The 8,846-nt window shown below is 46.9% G+C and overlaps 1 protein-coding gene across 1 annotated transcript in view; it reads left to right on the top strand.

The window, feature by feature from the left end:
* Positions 1–6,442: 6,442 nt before the first annotated feature.
* Positions 6,443–8,846, top strand: part of doc2a (double C2-like domains, alpha) — a 53,317-nt gene continuing 50,913 nt past the window's right edge. Inside the window, exon 1 of the mRNA XM_076751784.1 lies at positions 6,443–6,511. The gene's annotated coding sequence lies outside the window, so the exon portion shown is untranslated. The remainder of the gene's footprint in view (positions 6,512–8,846) is intronic.

The following is an 8,846-nucleotide window of genomic DNA, read 5'->3' as shown; positions in this document are numbered from 1 at the left end:
AAACAGAACAACCAGCAGCCTCCTTTTCCTCGCTGTCGCTGTTATGCGACTTCTTCCTCTGCCACCAGCTCCTACGAGCCTCCTTCTTCTCCTCCTTTTGCTTCTTCTTCTCCTCCTTCTGGTGTCCTTCACTTCCGGTGTCGTCCTCCGCTCGCTGTCTGGTCTTGAAGACTTTGAGAAACCTGAAGCGTCCCTTCGTCTTCTCCTTCTTCTTCAGGCAGAGGTCTTGCAGATCCTTCATCTCGTCCTCCATCTCTTTGAATTTCGTCTCCCAGCCTTGTTGTTTTGCGGCCAGCTCCTCTCTGAACTTCTCCTGCAGATCGTTGTGTTTGGTCTGCCAGTCGTTGTGGTTCTGGATGAATTCAGCCTTGACTCTCCACAGCTCCTTGGTGGCCTCGCTGAACCAGAGAGAAAGCCTTTCCTTCTCTTCCTTGTGGTCCAGTTCCATTTTGTCCTTCTCGTCCTTTCCTGTGTCCTTGGTCTCCTTGACCGTCGGCCTTTTCTTTTTGGCCGCCTTTTTCGGTCCGCTCCTCACCCACTTGTTTCGTGACACGAGGGCCCTCCTCTTGGTGTTGGCTTCCAGACAGAGCTCCTCCAGACGCTTCTTTTCTCCTTCCAGCTGCTTGACTCTCGTCTCCCAGCTCTGGTCTTTCTCTGCCAGCTCTTTCTTTTCTTCTTCCAGCTGCTTGACTCTCGTCTCCCAGCTCTGGTCTTTCTTGACCAGCTCCTCTCTGAACTTCTCCTGCAGATCGTTGTATTTGGTCTGCCACGCTTTGTCGCTCTGGAGAAATTCAGCTCTGTTGCTGGACAGGTTGTCCATTGCCTCCTTGAGCCTGAGAGAGAGAGAGTCTCTCTCCTTCTGGAGAGCCTGGTTCTCCTTGTCTCTCAGGTAGAGCTCGTGCTCCACCCGGTTCACCGTCATCTGCAGTTCGTTCTGCAGCATGACGCTCTTCTGGCTCTCCAGCTTCAACTTGAGCAGCTCGGTGCTTTGGTCTGGGACGTTGTCCACCTGCTCTGTCTGGGACCGGAGACGTTTGTTGAGGGAACAGATCTGAGACTCGTACTCTGCGATGGTCTCGTAGTTCTTCTGGTGTTCAGCCTTGAACTCCCTCTCTCTGAGCTCCAGAAGTCCTTCCAGTCTGCTTACTCTCAGTTTGAGGTCGTGCACCCTGTGGCAGAACTTCTCTCTTTCGACCCACCATGCAGCCTTTTCCTGCGTCTGCAGGGAAAGGTGACGGTCACCAAGGTGACGGATGTTTCCTGGGTTTGTTTGGGCCATTGAACAATCTGTTGTAGACGGTACTGGTCTGTTGAAGACGGTACTGGTCTGTTGAAGACGGTACTGGTCTGTTGTAGACGGTACTGGTCTGTTTAAGACGGCACTGGTCTGTTGTAGACGGTACTGGTCTGTTGAAGACGGTACTGGTCTGTTGTAGACGGTACTGGTCTGTTGAAGACGGTACTGGTCTGTTGAAGACGCCTCTGTAGTGAATCCTACGTGACTGTGTTACACAACACAATAATGCCAAAGTCTCTCTGTCGGGGATCTGATGAACTGACTGGAGAACAGTCAGACAGCTCATTTATAGAATCCCACATCAAAGCACAGAGGTTCCATTCTATTGGCTTTGAGCTTTGAAGGAACACTTTTAAAAAATGCAAAATGCTTTTGTCTGTTGTTGTATTGACACCTGCTCGTGGTGTTCAGTCTTTGGCTTTAAGAAAACAGGAAACAAAATTTTTAATGACAACTGACTTTGATATATTGTGTCTTGAAGAACTGACAGCTAAAGCTCGTGGTGACGCAGAGAAGTGATGAAATGGTGACCAAAAGGAGAATGTGTCATATCAATGGGCTGATGGTGTCTGTGTCTTCTTTAAAACTCGTGAAGCTGAGATCTGAGATGCCTCATCATGTTGGGTTGTGTTAAAAAGGACAAAAGCGTCGCTTTATGAATGTGTATATGCTGAGATAAGAGCCGGCTGTTCAAGAGACTTAGAGAACCTCTGATGGTCGTTATAGAATAATTTTATGTGTTGATTTTAACACTGTGACTGAAGACAAATGACCATTTTATAATCTGTACAAATGAACATACACATAGTTGTTTCTGTTCTGTACCCTGTACACTTTATTTGACCTCTTTATGCCTGTGTTTGCTCTTTGTAATACTTGCTGGCTGTAACAACTTAATTTCCCCAGTATGGGATCATAAAGCCTTATCTTATCTTACCATTAGCTTTGTTAGCTTTAGCTGGGTTAGGCTTAGGGTTAGGGTGGGTTAGGCACTGAAAAAAAACAGACATGAAGAAAAATCACTTGAAAGATATAAAAATAAAGATTTTTTTCAGTGCCAGTGTCCTTTTTCACATTTCGCTGTTTAGCCCTGAAGCTTGGACCTGGTTGTTGCTTTATGGTGGTCTTAAAGTGTTTGAACTCGCCTCATTAACACCGACACGCTGGACAAAGGTCAGTGAATCTGCCTGGTAACTACGGCACATGTTTGCAGCTCTTTAAAGCAGTAAACAGCCAGAGGTGCAAAGTAAAAACATTTACTCACTTCCTGTTCTTAAAATCCCCCTCAGTCAAAAACCAGTTTGATGATCTTTGTGCAGAATTTGTGCTTTTTGTGGAAAAACATTGAATGTCATGATTCAAAGCAGACTCGTTTCATACGTGTCCAAATGTGTGTGCAGCTGATCTTTTAGCAAAATTATCAGGTACATGTACTTGAGTATTTACATTTTCTGCCTCTTTCTACTTGTTCTCCACCAGGTCAGAGAGGAGTCTTTTCCCTTTACGTCCCAGCGTCTGTTTGACGGACACACTGATGACCTGCAGAGAAACAAAACAATCCTAAAATCTAAAACTAAAAATGATCTTTTATTGGTGCATTTTTTTGGTTTAACAGATGGAAAAAGCAGTAAAAAACAGAAATACTCAAGTAAAGTATCTCAAAGCTGTACTTAAGTAACCAATACGGAGTATTTCTAGACCTGTCGGACACTCAGTGTTTGGTTAATTAATGAAATGCTGCCCTCTGGTGGTCACAGCTCATCTCATCAGTGAAGGTTCAGCTCATGAAGCATTTTAATGGCTTTTATTCTTATTCTCTCATAAATTAACTCGTCCGACTATTTGTCTGCAAATAAACAACAAAAACAGAGATTCCATCGACTTGAAACATGAACAAAGTGCTTTGTATAAAAGAAGGAAGTGTGAAACATACAAAAACACTAAAGGATGAAATAAGTCAGTATGTCAAAGGTCAGTATATTTAAACTTATTTACAGACTTTGATATTTGGTGCAATACCCACCAAGGTCAGCAGGTGGCAGCAGGATACGATGGTAGTACTAACATATTTTTAGTAAGATTTTGAATGCAGGACTTTTACTAGTATTTCTACACTGTAGTATTAATACTTTTACTTAATGTGGGAATAAAAAACTTTCAACCCCCCCGAGCGTTTCCAGGTGGGGTCACTGTTGGTACTTCAGGGGACGTGACTCGACGTGGAGCACCTGAACGCACCGTTTGTTTGGTTTCCGTCTGGTCTGAGAGGAGCAGCTTCAGGCTGACCTTTGACCTTTGTTCATGCTTTGATCAGACTGGATCCTGGACTGGACTCGGTTCCTGAGACACTTTCACAGACGGAGAACTGGACAGCCGGCAGAGGCCTGAACCGGCTCGTCAGTCTGTTTCCGTTTAATCCTGAATTTGGCTGCTGGTGTTTGGCAGAGCGCTGCGCCGACGCTGCTCAGTAAATCTGCTGCTGTTTGACAAACAGGAAGCGGAACGCTTCGAATCCCCCGTCCACCTGCAGCCGGCGGCGTCCGGATCGACGTCTGAACCGGAATCAGGAATATCCATGGAGACGATCCCACAGCACCCGAACGCAACACAGCCTCCACTCCAATGTTTCTGCACTGCTGTCACACACTCACACACACACACACACACACACACACACACACACACACACACACACACCATCACCCCCCTCCCCTCTCTGCAGAGGAGACACCAGTGCTTTTAGAGACTCCCCTGGTTGCCTAGCAACTGGTCCTCAGGATTTCCAAAAGAGTCCAGAGATCATTTGTCTGTTATGAGACGGTAATACGATATGCTGTGTGTGTGTGTGTGTGTGTGTGTGTGTGTGTGTGTGTGTGTGTGTGTGCGTGCGTGGTCCTCTGATGGTATAGCTCTATGTACGGTGTCCCACAGTGGACACACAGACGTCCCACATCAGGAGACAGCAGTGTGGAGTTGAATTCAAAGGTTTTTTTCATCTTTTTGTTGAAGTTTCTTCAAAGTGAGGACCAGCTGGAGACGTCCGGGGTCTCTGGGTAAGACCCTCCTCCTCACGCTGGAGCCAAGAACTACCAAATACAACTGAACCGTGAACGTAGAGGATACGGTTAAACTCTCTGTGACGGTACTGTTCGGTGAGGACGTCCTTCTCTTTTGCAGCAGCACAGTGTGGTGAAAACGCTCCTGGAGGTCAGGACCTCAGGGTGGAGGCACACGTCACAGAGCAGCACCTCCTCCCATCAGATCTGAACTAACGGCTTTCACGAGTTCACCGGAGCAGAAATGAGATTTAAGATGGAGAGTCACTCCCTCGACGCCGTCGGACAGCAGCTCTCAGCCTGTGCTTCAGACCAAAGAGAGCCCTTCAGGAAGCGTTCAATCAAAAATAAGATTTCCCATCAGCTCAGTCATAACGTGTGATCACTGCAGATTCTTCCTTTGGCTTCTCTCAGCGGCTGGTTGGTGCTTCTCCACCATCGTCCTCTGCTGTAGCTGGTCCTCGTTCGCTCACTGTCTGTATCTACTACACTTTTTCATGGGTGCATTTAACCTGTTATGGAGGCCACCGTGTTTCTGTATGATGATATCAATTCTCACTCCTGCTCCTGCTCCTGCTCCTGCTCCTCCTCCTCCTCCTCATCCACTGACAGGCTGAGTGGAAATATGCTGCATGTATGCTAACATCCTGCTTAAAGCGAGATCTTCCCTCTGCTGCCGGCTCGCATCGAGAGAAGTTAATGGAACTATTTAAATCAATAAAGCCGACCTGAAAGGAAGTAAAGTCTGATATCTCAAAGCTCTTTAAGGACGGAAACATGGCTGTCACTTCCAGCTGATCAGGGCTGAAGGAGACAGATGGTCCCCGGTGACGGTCGTCCCCCCGTGGAGCCTCGGTCTGAGACGAGGCAGCATGTGTGCAGGTGGAGCAGTTTCTCAGCTGAAGACTTCTGCTCCGTCAGCTCGACGGATGAGTTAACAGAAGCAGCCTGGACCCGCGGGACCCCTCAGACTCTGTCGGGTTGACCCCGACGTTCTGGACGGACCGGCTGACTGCGGCGGATCGTACGTCATGTTTGCTTTACTGTGATCAATACATGCATTCATGCTCCGCGTGGCGGTGATGCTGTGCAGTGACGGCATACTGTCAACAAAACAGGTGGTTTTATTTCTACATCTTATATATATATATATATATATATATAAATATAAAGCATATGTGCACCACTTTGAGCTGCGACGCCTGTGTGATGGTGCTCTGAAGAGAGGAAGTGTTTTTTTATTATCACATTATTGTCTTTGGTTTTGGATGTTCTCAAACTAAAACCAATAAAATGTGAGAGTTACACTCAGGCCTCCTTTAATCCTCTGCAGCCTAAAATCCATCGACGTGTCTCTGTATGAAATCCACACACTTGTTCTACCACAAAATACTGTTGTTGGACTGTAACTGCTTCCAGCAGGGTATGATGTCAGTCTGTATCTGCACCAAATCCATGCAAAGACTGCAGCAGCGAGTCCAACTCCAGTAATCCAACACCGGCTCCACCAGCAAACAAAGGCACTGAGGCTGAACAAGTAATCAGAGTACAATCACATGCACCTGCTGTTGGGGGAGGGGCAGAGCCTGGAGTCTGCAGGGCTCCGTCTCGTCTCTTTAAATGTCGTCATATTTGGATTAGATTGTCAAAACTGGACGAGATCAAACGTTTGGGAGTTTGCAGCCCTTCAGATTTCTGACCTTTGCACTGTTTGCATCAACAGCAACAACTGAAAGTCTCTGAAGTCTGAACTGTAAGAGGGCAGCAGTTCACAGCGACGCCTCACTGCTTCACTGCTTCACTGCTTCATCTTTCCCGCGTCATGTTTCACTGCAGGACGACGGAGAAGTTCAAGAAGCTCACCTCATCCATCGTGTTTGCTGAAGTCATTTCCTGTTAAAGCTGATCCAGACACAGTTATTGTTACTTTGAACAGCTTTAAGAAACACAGTGTGGACAGTTGGACAAAGTGTCCACAGTGGACAGAGAGTTTTCTGTCGTCTGCTGTAAAATGCTGAAAGCAGATATTCCATGAAGCCGGTCAGAGGTCAGAACAGGAAATGAAGATCAGCGACGTTCGGCTTCCTTCACTCAGCAGGATGAGACGAGCCGTCATGAGAAGAGGACACAGCAGCCACGAGGTCACACGTGAAGACAGGTGAGACATGAAGAATCAACCACGGCAACAGTGTTTTCATACCTGAGGCTGACGGCTGATCTGTGACACCGAACGCAGGCCGCTCACAGAGTGTGTGTGTGTGTGTGTGTGTGTGTGTGTGTGTGTGTGTGTGTGTGTGTGTGTGTGTGCGCGCGCGTGAGAGAGAGAGAGCTTGTCTTTCTATATGTGAGGACAATATATTAAAGGAGGTGAGACGATGTTGGACAGAGAGGACACTTTGTCTCCTCTTTAGCGCAGCACCTTTATATTCACTGAGGATCACATGACTGCGTTTGGCGCCTCTCAGCCGATGTTTCGGTCTTCTGAAACTTCCTGATGAAGAACGTCAGAACATCAGCAAACAGGACAGATCGGCAGACGTGTTTGGCTGCACTGTGACGTCCATGATGACATGCAGCAGGTCTGGAATCAGATTCGTCTGGTGTCTGAACTGAACCGTTAGGACGGCCTGCAGGTGGTGCAGACGGACACTCGTCCTCCACAGAGACAGATTTCTGACATTTACCGTCTGTACGACGTGTTTGAGGAGGAGACGGAGCTCAGACTCCAGACTTCAGCCCCTCGGAGGCTTCGATGCTCTCGCTCCACTAACGAACTCTGATTGGTTTCCTTGTTTTGGATGAAGCCTGTTTCCATCCTGCTGGTTTGTTCGTAGCAGAGATGAAGGTCGACTGAAAGCCTGTTTCTGAGAAGATGTCAGCCGTCACATTCGAGTGATACCCGGCGATGTGTGTGTAATGATGATGATTATGATGATTACAGCTATGAAGAAAGCTGCAGCTGATCTGTAACACACAATAACTCCACCTGAAGGTTTCGTATTAAACACAAACAGCGGAGCTTTAACGTGTCCTCGCTCTGCTCGACTCTCACAGCAGACAAACACTTTCACTTCCTGCAGCTGAATTATAAAATGTGCAAACACAGAACATCACATGAGAGCAGCCGAGACGCTGGAGACGCCATGAAAGTATGATCAGAGAAGAACAGAACAAAGGGCGAGAAGAAGAGCGAAGACACCGAGAGAGGACGCAGAGAAAGTGTGTTCAAACGCCGATTCTCAACCATCTTTGTGGTTTAGATGAAAACCAGTTGAAGCATCAGCTGGTGGCACCGCCGGCGCTCTGAAAGTTCAACGACGGTCGCTTTGATTCTACCTTTTTCCTGTTTTTATTGGATGGAAGAGGAGTTTTTTTTATAGATAATCTGCTCTCGCGTTATGAGACAAATAATAAATCATTTTAATCCGAAACAGAATTAATGATTTGCAACAGTCAAATTAGCAGATCAGATGACTAATTACCACAAAATAACCTCAGCAGCTTCTTTCAATCCTGAACGTGACTCAGAATAAACCGCTGCGATTTGAAGAATTAAAACTATTCTCTGCTTATTTCGGTTGTTTGCAGCGTTTTCACGGCGTTTTGACAGGAAGCTGTGATGAAATGCAGTTGTCTTTGTAAAAAAATAATGCTAATTAGCAAATGTTAGCATGCTAACTCACTAAACTAAGATGGTTAACACGGTAAACATTATACCTGCTAAACATCAGCATGTTAGCATGTAGCAGCCAAATTTTAGCTCAAAGCACGGCTGTGGTGGCCTCACGGAGCTGTTAGCACGGCTGTCGGCTGTGCGCGTTAGCGTTTCCTGAGGTCCAGAGCTGTCAGGCTCATTCTCCAGGAGAAATGGAAAGTCTGACGAGCAGATTCACGACAGACGATGAAACGGTTAACGGGTCTACGTACAGTACGAACGCTTTCTGACCTGCGGCCTCAGAGGTCAAAGGTCCCGAGTGGAGCATTTAGTGGTGTGGTTGCAGATTGCGGCTGTGGAGTCAGTGTTCGGTTTGTCCGCTCTGGGCTCCTGTAGAAACATGTCAACATGGTGGCCTCTGAGGACGATGAGCTGCTCCCTCTGTAGATATCAAGACTCATTCTAAGCTGACAGAAACACAGAGATCCTTATTTTCAGGTGATTCCACACTAATGAAAACATTCTCTTCTTATAGGCCTAAACCCTCCACGCTGCTCCTCGACGGGTTGGTCAGGCCGGGGCTCAATAACTGGTTGGTTAAAGAAGAATCGTGGTCATGTTAAAAGAAACTGTTGGCAGGAAACAGGAAACAAAGACTTGTCAAAGAAAAGGACATGAAGGACGTTCACGTCAGCCATTGCTGATGTCATTAATTACGCCTGTGACTGCGCCGACAGGTGAAAATGATTTCAGGTAAACGTCCTGTGTCCTCTCAGCGACACGATGACTGTCATGAAGAACCTGACATCCTCGCACACTCTGGATGTCAAAGAAGACG

This window comes from Chaetodon auriga, chromosome 16 (genome assembly GCF_051107435.1).
Source record: "Chaetodon auriga isolate fChaAug3 chromosome 16, fChaAug3.hap1, whole genome shotgun sequence".
In the NCBI taxonomy this organism is placed as follows: domain Eukaryota; kingdom Metazoa; phylum Chordata; class Actinopteri; order Chaetodontiformes; family Chaetodontidae; genus Chaetodon; species Chaetodon auriga.
Note: the sequence above shows the minus strand (reverse complement) of the source record. Positions and strands in the feature narration are given on the sequence as shown.